The following is an 11,501-nucleotide window of genomic DNA, read 5'->3' on the forward strand; positions in this document are numbered from 1 at the left end:
AGTAATGACATAAGTTTCTTTGCATAAAACTAATAAGACCAGTTGTTGATAGAGATTTTTTTTTTTTGACTAAGACTTTGACTGGAATGTCATGCCTAAAAGAGACATGCTTGGGCTCTGGTTGTTACCAAAAAGCCCCGAGGAACTGGGAGTGACTTTCAAAGGTAGTAAATGCCCACGAGATAAAAGGCCTGGTACCTTGGTTGGATGTGCGGTCCATGGCAATCTTTCCAGGGAAGAAATGAAGATTGTTTTCCTGAAAGATGGCTAGAAGGGACCTTAAGGCACAATGGAAAAGCAGAAGGACTTGGAAAAGACAGGTGTGTACAGGCAAGGCTGAATGCCAGGTATGTGGCTCAGCTTCTGTGCCCTGAAGGGCAGACTGAAGGTCACCCTAAATGTTCCTTGCGTAAGTTCCAGCAAAGCAGAACTAAAGATCATAAGTGATCATTTTCTGCTCTTGTTGTGTTTATTCAAATGAACAGGATAAATTAAAAATGGACTTAATGCAGTCCCTTTAATGACAAGGAGGGTAATCTTAGGGAGAAAAATCGTGATTCAAGGAAAATCACAATGCTCAGTAGTAGACTATAAACTAGTGCAGCTAACCGTCTTTAAAGTTTCTTTTCATTTAAAGTTTGTTTTCTTTTAAAAGTTAAACTATATATGTGGCATCATCAGAGATGCTTAATTTACAGGCAAGAAGAATGTCAAATGACTTGCAACTGGATGTCTTTCAAATAAGATAGTTTACAGATTTAGAGACTTGTTTGTGGGTTATGTTTCATAAATAAACATGTGTTTTTTGTTTTCAAAGGGCATAAGCCTATGATTTCATTACCTGAGTGATTGTCTGTACATATAGGCTTCACTTAATCTTGTCTGCATTGCTGCCTCCTGAGACTCAACAGTTTGGCTGAACTAAGTAGCTGCATTGGTGAAGAATGGGGTGGTCTGTGGGCTTCACTTTAAAACTGGTTTCCCTTTTCTGTCCCAATGGCTTGGACTGAAAGGGCCCAGAGGTCTGAGAGGGGGGGAAACCTAAAATATTTCCCTCAGCCCAAACTAAGTATAATGGGCAAAAGGGTTTTGGACAGGTGAGATGTACCTGGCACACCTTCCTTCAAAGAAGCCCTTCTTTTCCCTAATGTGGGACATTGAAAAATTAATACCTGTCTTTTGTCATCTACTGGTTATGGATTGAATGATGCTTTTTAACCCTGTTGCCAAATCTGTTTCCTCCAGAATACAACAAGTATGCCAGCCTGTTAAATCAAGCATGCTATTGTCCAGGGACAGCCAACCGACCTGGCATCTGCACGATCCTTCCGCCATGTGGGAAGGCCACCCTCTCCTCCACACCCTTACTCTTATTAGGGATTTCTGGACCCAAGGGTAGGTAGGACGACGACCATGTCCAGCTTGAAGCAGCTAGAAGAGCTCGAGACCTTTGCCCATTGTCCTTTATAAGATTATAAAGGGTCTTAAGTCTGAGAGGGAAGGATTGTTATTTTTTATTGTTAAAATAAATAAATAATGAATTAATTATTAAAAAAAAGAAGAAGAATATATGAAAGGGTGAGGCAGGAGAGCTTGTATGTATGACGAATGGGCATGGACTTGGGGGGGGATTGTTGTGGGAGGCGGATGCTGGGCAGAGGGGAGCAAAGGAAAAATAATTGGAACTATTGTAACAATATAATCAATAAAATATACTTTAAAAAATAAATAAAAAGAAAAAAAGGTTAAAAAAGTTTTAAAAATAGAAAAATAATATATACAAATATTGAATCAACATGTTGTACATCTTAAACTGGTATAATAATATATATTAATTGTACTTCAATAAAAAAATTGAAAAATAAGTGTCAATTTGGAAGAATTTTTATGAAATATCCCTGAATAAATAAAAAAGGCTGCAGACATGTTATTTCACTTATGCAAGATTACATTTGTGTATTTATGTAAGTATAGCGAGTATTGGGGGGGCATTTAATAATCATGATGTTGGTACTATTATCTCCAGGTCGTGGAATTTTAATTCTTTTCTGTTTAATTATCTTGTATTTTATTACTTATGTTTTTCCCTCACACATAAATAAATACACAACCATTTTACAAAATATTTTTTAAAATGTGATTTCATCCCAACCACCCTTGATTAAGGCAGTCATTGGATTGTTCATAATATTTAATATGCTAAGGGAGTCTAGATTGCTATACTATACTAATCTCACCTAAATTTGCATTTATCCTCATAAATACCACCTTGAAACTATAGTCTATTGGCATAACTTTGATAGAGATAAATAGGAGTTTTTCAAGTTGCTTTTGATGTTGTGCCTCAGACTAGAGGAAAGAGAAACATTGATTTTTACAGCATTTGCCATGAAGGGCGTCATAATTTTTAAACACATTTAATCCAGGTAATAGCCTACTTCTTATTGAAACAAAGAACAGACATTAAAATGATCTATCAAATTTAACAAGAAAATTACATTTCAAGCTGGGATGTAACAATTCAAAATATCAAATTACTTTTTTCACTTTGCAAATGTGGAGATTTCTTCACATTACTTGATAACTTCTCCTGAAATAAAAAAAAAAAAAAAAAACATAGTGTCATTGAGAAATTGTATTACTGTGTCAGCGTTTTATTAAAACAAATTCTAGAACAGAGGTTTTGAACTTTTAAAAAACATTATTAGTGTTACCATTTGTTGTAGGCATCAGAATTAGCAAAATCTTGCTTTTGAAATCTGGTATTTGTTTGACAGTTGTTTTCTCCTGAAATTAGGATTTGAAAGTTTGTTGCTGGGTTTGGGGAGTCATGAGTGTGTATCATGCATGGCAAATACAGGTTTATTAGAACAAAGATGCATATCTATTGACACGTGAGCTATGACTGCTTTCCCCCCTATAAAACAGGTTTGCCGTATTGTGACAGAAGTGGTAGGTCCACTAGGGCATGTCTGTAAGGAGCAGAAAGAGATTTTTGCTGACTCCTATTCTATTTTGTATTATTCTAGCTATATTGCATCTATCTATTGTTCTATCAGCCAGAATGTTCTACTCAAACTAGAAATAGATGATGCCCCTTCTCAAAATGATTCACTACACCATGTCAAGAGAAAAACAGTTCCTACAATGGCCTAGAAGTAAGTTGACCCCTTGCTTTATAGTCCAAACTGGTTCATTATTGAGACCAAAATGCAAAGTTTATCAATAAGTATATTTGAATACCAGGCATGAACTGGGATTGCCCTAGGTAACCTGGTAAAACTTACTTCTAACCTCCACACAATCTGATCCCATTCACTGTTTGATCTTGTCTTACTTAGTTCAGGCTCTCATCCAAAATGCCATCAAACTGATCAGTCTATTACCAATCTGACATTATACATAGTTACAGCATTATTAACTATATTCTTTATGCTATACTTTATATCTATTTTACTGTTTCTATAACTGGCAATTTGTACTTCTTAATTCCTAAACCATTTTAATCTATCCTCTCAATCCCTTCCTCTCTGGCATCCATCAGTTTATTCTCTGTTTCTATGAGTTTATTTCTGTTTTGTTTGCTCACTTATTCTGTTTTTGTAAAGTCCACATATAAGTGATATCATATGGTATTTTTCTTTCCATCTGACTTATTTCATTTATCATAAAACCTTCTAGGTTCATCCATGTTGTTTTAAATGATAAAATTTCACTCTTTTTATGGCCAAGTAATATTACATTTTATATATATATGTACTACCTATATTTTTATCTATTTGTTTAAAAAAGTTTAAATGTATAAGAAAACAAGTCCCATATGTATTATGTCTATAAGAGACCCACCATAGAATAAAAGAAACACACAGACTAAAAATAAAGAAATAAAAAAAAGATATTTCATGCAAATAGAAATGTAAAATAAGCTAGGGTAGCAATACTGGTATTAAACAAAGCCTATAATAAGAGAGACAAAGAAAGACAAAACATAATAATAAAGGGGTCAATCTAACAAGAGGATACAACCCTTCTAAACATTTATGCACTCAACATAGGAGCACCTAAGTATATAAAGCAAACCTTGATTGGCATAAAAGAAGAGATTGAGTAATATAATCATAATAGGGGATTTTAATACCCCATTGACATCAATGGATACATCTTCCAGACATATAATCAACAAGGATATAGTGGCCTTAAACGACACACTAGATCAGATGAATGTACTTGATATCTTCAGAGCATTTTATCCCAAAGTAGCAAAATATATATTCTTTTCAAGTGCACATGGAACATTTTCTAGGATACACCACATATTAGAACATAAACAAGTCTCAAGAAATTTAAAACAATGGAAGTCATATCAAGCATCTTCTTTGACCATAATGGCATGGAATTAGAAATCAATCTCAAGCAAAAAACTGAAAAAAACTCAAAGATATGAAAGCTAAATAAGATGTAACTATACAATGAATGAGATCGAAGGAGAAATCAAATACCTTGAAAAAAATTAAAATGATCACACAATAGCATCCCACAATCTATGAAACATAGCAAAAGCAACCTTGAGGGAAATACACAGTATTACAGGCCTACCACAAGAAACAAGAAAAACCTCAAATAAACAATCTAAGCTTAGACTTAAACTAGAAAACAAAAAACAAACCCCAAACAAGTCTCCAAAACAATACAAAAGATCAATAAAACCAAAAACTGACTCTTTGAAAAGATAAACAAGATTAATAAACATTTAATAAGAGTCAGAAAAAAGAGAGAGAGAAGAAACCAAATAAATAAAATCAGAAATGAAAGAGAGTAACAACTGACACCACAGAAATACATGGGATTGTAAGAAAATATTATGAACAATTGTATACCAATGAATTGGATAATCTGAAATAAATGAATTTAGAAACATAAAATCTGTCAAAAAGAATCAAGAAGAAACAGAAAATCTGAGTAGACCAATTATAACTAATGAAATTGAAACAGTAATCAAAAAACTCCCAACAGAAAGATATCCTGGAACAGAAGGCTTCACAGGTGAATTTTACCAAACATTCAAAAAAAAAAAAAAAAAACAAAAAAAAAAAAAAAAAAAAAACTAACACCTGTATTTCTTAAACTATTCAAAAAATTCAAGAGGAGAGAAAAATTTCAAACTCATGTTATGAGGCCAGCATTATCCTAATTCCAAAAGCAGATAAAGACACTACAAAGAAAAAAAATTATAGGCCAATATCCATGATGAATACAGACGCTAAAATTTTCAACAAAATATTAGCAAGCCAAATCCAGCAATACATTATAAAGGTCATGCTCCATGATCAAGTGGGATTTATTCCTGGGATGCAAGGTTGGTACAATATCTGCAAATCAATAAATGTAATACACCACATAAAATAAAAAATAGAAATCATATGATCATATTAATAGATGCAGAAAATTTTTTTGACAAAATTCAGCATTCATTTATTATAAAAACTCTCAGCAAAGTGGGAATAGAGGGAACATATCCTAACATTTTAAAGTCCATATATCACAAATCCACAGTTAACATCATACTCAATAACAAAAACTAAAATCATTTTCCTTAAGATCAGGAAAAAGACAGGGATGTGCATTTTCACCACTCTTATTCAACATAGTAATAGAAGTCCTAGCTACAGCAATCAGACAAGAGAAAATAAAAGGCATTCAAACTCAAAAGGGAGAAGTAAAACTGTAATTATTTGCAGATGTCATGATGCTGTATATAGTGAACCCTAAGGATCCCACCAAAAAACTATTAGAACTGATAAATGAATTCAGTAAAGTAGCAGGGTACAAAATAAATACCCAGACATCAGTTGCATTTTTATATCTCAATAACGAACTATTAGAACGGGAAACTAAGTAGACGATTCCATTTAGAATTGTATTAAAAAACAACAACAAAAAGAACACCTAGGAATAAATTTAACCAAGAATGTAAAAGAACTGTACTTAGAAAATTATAGGACGCTAAAGAAAAAAATTGAAGGAGATACATATAAATGGAGGCATATATTGTATTCATGAATGGGAAGAACTAACATCATTAGAATGCCCATACGACCCAAAGCAATATATAGATTCAATGCAATCCTTATCAAGATACCAATAACACATATTTCACTTAACTAGAACAAATATCCCAAAGATTTATATTTAACTACAAAAAACCCTGAATAGACACAGAAATCTTGGTAAAAAAAAAACAAAGTTGGAGGAATCATGCTACCTGATATCAAACTATACTATAAGGCCATAGTAATTAAAACAGTTTGGTACTGGCATAAAAATAAACATTTATCAATGGAAGAGAATAGGGAGCCCAGAAATAAACCCAGTCCTTTATAATCAATTAGTATTTGATAAAGGAAGCAAAAGCATACAATGGGGTAAAATAGTCAATTTAATAAATTGTGTTGAGAAATTGGACAGACATGCAAAAAATGAAACTAAACTACCTTCTTACATCGCACACAAGAATAAACTCAAAATGGATTAATTACTTAAATGTTAGACTTGAAACCATAAAAATCCTAGGAGAAAGGATAGACAGTAAAATGTTTAACATTTCTTTTAATAAGAAAAAGAATAAATAGACAAATGGGACTACATCGAACTAAAATAATTTTTCACAGCAAAAGAAACCATCACCAAAATTAAAAGACAACCCACTGAAGGGAAAAACATATTAATCAATGATACATTTGATAAGGGGTTAATATCCAAAATTTATAAAAAACTCATACAAACTAACACCAAAAAAATAAACAAGCCAATTTTTAAAAAATGGGCAAAGGACCCGAATGGACACTTCTCCAAGGAGGACATACAGATGGTCAGTAGACACATGGAAAGATGTTCAATGTACTAATCATCAGAGAAATGCAAATTAAAACCACAAAGAAATATTACTTTACCTGTCAGAATGGCTCTCATCAATTAAAAAATAAAAATGCTGGCAAGAATGTGAAGAAAAGGAAATCATCATGCACTGCTAGTGGGAATGCAGATTAGTGCAGCCACTGAGGAAAACAGTATAGAGGTTTCTCAAAAAATCAAAAGTGGAACTACTTTATAACCAAGCAATTCCACTTCTGGGTGTACATCTGAAGAAACTCCGAACACTAATTTTAAAGAATAAATGCCGTCGTCGTCGTCGTCGTCGTCGGCAGCCGTCCGTCTCGAGAGACGATGGCGTAGCTTCCTGAGAGTCTATCTGCACCGCCGAGAATGGCTGTGCAGTCCGATTCGGGAGTGACAATCCCTGCCGCACTTGTTACAGGTGAAGGCAGATGGCCGTTGTTGCTGCTATTGACGCTGCTTCCGCCTCGATCTTTTCTGGGCCGCCTCCTCGTTGCCCGCAGCCTCTGCACGTGACGTACCTTGCCTGACCGCGAGCCTCCAGGCTAGGCGGTCGTCTGCTTGAACTTCCCATGTGTTGAGATTGATGGAGCATTGTGTCATGTCCTTTTTGCAGATGTCTTTGAACCGCAGTTTTGGGCGCCCTGTCATCCTCTTGCCTTCTGCTAGCTCGCCGTAGAGGAGGTCTTTGGGGATACGGCCTGCATCCATTCTTTTGACATGGCCGAGCCACCTGAGGTGTCTCTCGCTAAGAACTGCATGCAAACTGCTCATATTGGCTCACTTCAGCACCTCGGTGTTGGGGACCTTATCCTGCCAGGCGACATGCAGGACGCGTCGCAGGCACCTCATGTGGAAGCTGTTGAGTTTCCTTTCGTGCCTTGCGTAGGTGGTCCACGTCTCGCTGCCATAGAGGAGAGTGCTGAGTACGCAGGCTTGGTAGATGCGCGGTCTGGTTTTCTCAGTGAGGCTGGAATTGTTCCACGCTCGCCGGTTCAGTCTGGCCATAACTGTGGCTGCCCTGGCGATTCTCCGGTTGACCTCCAAGTCGACTGACAGAGAGCTCGAGATGGTGGACCCGAGGTAAGTGAAGTCGTTGACAACCTCCAGGGTGTATCCGTCGATGGTGATGCATGGGGGAGTCCCCGTGCCTTGAGCCATAACATTTGTCTTCGTCAGGCTGATGGCTAGTCCGAACTCCTTGCATGCGTGGGAAAGGCAAGTGACTAGCTGCTGGAGTCCCTCTTCGGAGTGTGATGTCAAAGCTGCGTCGTCGGCGAAGAGCATCTCACGGATGAGCACCTCTTTGACTTTGTTCTTGGCTCGTAGACGGGCCAGGTTGTAGAGCTTGCCATCGGATCTGGTGTGAATGAAGACACCCTCGCTGCAGTCCTTAAAGGCGTATTATTCCAAAGAATAAATGCACCCTTATGTTTACTGCAGCATTATTTACAACAGCCAAGCTATGGAAGGAACCCAAATTCCCATCAATATGATTTCCCTTATATTCAGAATCTAAAGGATAATATAAATAAGCAAACAACAGAAACACATTCATAGATCCAGAGAACAGACTCATAGTTGCCATAGGGGAGGATTGTTGAGGGGATGGGTGAAACAGGTGAAGGGATTAAGAAGTACAAATTGGATCGATTATTGGCCGTTTGGCTAAGATCAAGTGCAAGAAGTGTAAATCGGTAGTTACAAAATAGTCATGGGAATGTAAAGTATAGCATAGGAAATATAGTCAATAATATTGTAATAACATGCATGGTGCAAGGCGGATACTGGAAATATTAGAGGGAACACTTTGTAAAGTACCGTATTTTTTACTCCTTAAGATGCACTTTTTCCCCCCCAAAAGTGGGGGAAAATGTCTGTGCATCTTATGGAGCAAATATTGTGTCACAGACAATGATGTGTATTACCTGACCTGTCAGCAGTGGTGACAGCTGTTAGAAGAGGAAGAGGTGGGCCCATGTGAAACCCCCAGGGACGCTTAAATGTTCCACTTTACTGCTGAATCCCAGGGTGTTTGGTCAGTTGCTGTCTGCCTCTACTCATCACGTGGGACCTTAGAGAGTGCAGAGAGCCACCTGACACTCTCAGCTACAACTGATGACCTGTCAAATCAGCTGAGGCTAATAAGGGGTATGAGGCATACATAGTGGCAATTGCCAATTGTCTTTGACACTGGGTGGGGTCCGTGTCAGTAGAACCACCTCCAATCACCAATCACTGTGTCTTAAGATCTGTGAATCATGAGAGGCAGATGGGTGGAGCTGAAGTAACGTTCTCAGCTGGCTACTGGCTCTGGTTAGATGCTACAGCTGCCTCATCTCACTCCATACTGTTTCCAGTGCACACCAGATTTCTGTGTAAGGAGACCAGTAGTAGCTGGGTGAGCAGCCATAAGTGCTGAAGTTTGTAGTATATAAAGGGAGTTATGGTGGGGTCACTATTCTAGTAATAACACAGGCACTGAGGGGATGAGGGGTACCACTAGCCATAGCAGGCATTGGGGGTAGTCCGCCTGAACCTGTAACTAGGATAGTGATACTCTCAGTGATTGTTACAACTAGTGTTACCTCTTAACTCCCTCAATGCCGGTTATTAAAGGTCCCCATAAATTCTGATACTAGTGATGATGAGTTCTTGGGGTTCACAGAAAACTAGAAGAGTACTCGAACCTTAAAGTTTCTCATTTGTTAATGACAGTGATGATGGTTCTTAATACCGCTGTTGATTGTTGTTCACTTTACATGGTTGAAATATTATTCTGTTATATTTTATTAAATATTTTAGTACACCATTTGGTTCAGAATATTTTTTTCTTGTTTTCCTCCTCTAATTTTAGGTGCATCTTATGGTCAGGTGCATTTTACAGTGCAAAAAAATACAGTATATGAATTTCTAACCACTATGGTGTACACATGAAACTAATACAAAAAATATTAAATGTAAACTGTAACTGAAAAAAGTAAGTAAGTAAATAAATAAAGGAGCTTGACTGCATCTTAATTTATTTATTATTTCCTCTTGTCAAACTGTCGTACTTCCCTCTTTTATTACAAATATCCTGAACATGAAAACACAAAAATAAAGATAAATATGTCTGAGACCACAGCAAATATTTTCAGCCCTTCTTTTTTACCCTATATCCGATTCAGAATCGTAATTTGCTTTCTTATTATTTTTATTGGGTTTTTAATTTTTTGTACAAAATTATCAGTAGTTATTACTTAGAAATACAAATGAGAGAAATAAGGCAGTATATCCACGTAAGGCTTAATCCATGAAATTAAGCATGCTTTAACATAGGAGAACTTAGTAATTGTAGTTATTATGTTAAGAGACAAATGGGGAAAAAAAGAACTAGACCCTTTAGCTATTTTTTCATGAATATATATGGCATTTATTTTACAGAACAAAGCAAAAAACTATTAACTGAAAACTTATAGTACCACAATAGCAAAGAAACTCTGATGTTCTGGCTTTCTCTCTTTTAAATTAGTTTCAGAGTTCAACAAAATTCTTCAGTGAAATGGTGGATTCTTAATATGACTGACTGTTGGATAGTACAGCTCTTAGTTGAGTCCCCAGCTACACAGTTGCAGGATGTAGGCAACATTAGGTGCTTAAACTTTGGGGCAAGACCCAGGAAGTCTGCTCCTGTTCTCCACTTCGGCTGGAGAGGTATCATTGCTTTTAAGGATCACTTAATTATTTATCTCAAAAGTTATAGTTCTCTAACAAAATACACATTTAAGGGCCAGGTCCTGGTCTAAACAGAACTTGCATGTGGGCAAGGGAAATATCTTTCCTGTTTAATATTCAATGTTACACCATCACAATTAGAATCATGCCTGAAACATAGAACACTGTTATAATACATGTGAACCCATAAATACAGGAGTGAGTATATTGCTTATCATTGGTGAGGTTTATGCTTGAGCATTATTTTCTATTATTGCGGTCTCAGGAGAATTACCAGGAATGCACATTTAAAGTTCACTGGGTTTTAGGAGAGATTTTTTCAGTAAGAAAGAGGACGTCTGTTCTTTTAGATAGAAACATGGCAGTTTATCTATAGACAGGCTTTACTGTTAATTTGTTCACTTTTGCCCAAGTCATTTGTGTAAGATTTGCTTTTTAGACAAAATAACAGACATACAGGTGCTGAAACATAGTTTTCCCTCCTCCTTTTAAGAATAATCTTATATGTGTCAAGCTTTCAGAGAAATCAGTGACATTGCAAGAAACAGAAATGACAGTGAGGTCTGTTGAATAAGGTGTGACAAATTTCTCCACATTTTCTCTATGTAAATATTATTAACTATATTATACATATGTCCTCTGACCTTCCTAAGCTGTTTCATTAATAGTAATCATAACATTTTATTTGAAATATTTAGTGAGAATTACAAAGTTAATGCAACGACCCTACCAAACCTTCATTTATGTGTGTTTGTGGTTGAATACAGCACTGGTCATTTGTTTTTGCCTTCTTAGTAGAAAGTGACATGTGAATACAAATGTAAGCTATTAATTTTCTTCCATTGGACAAATAACATTACTGACTACCATACTAAACCATATTATGAGCT

Source organism: Furipterus horrens, unplaced genomic scaffold (assembly GCF_987537825.1).
Source record: "Furipterus horrens unplaced genomic scaffold, mFurHor1.1.pri manual_scaffold_2, whole genome shotgun sequence".
NCBI classification, from domain to species: Eukaryota; Metazoa; Chordata; class Mammalia; order Chiroptera; family Furipteridae; genus Furipterus; species Furipterus horrens.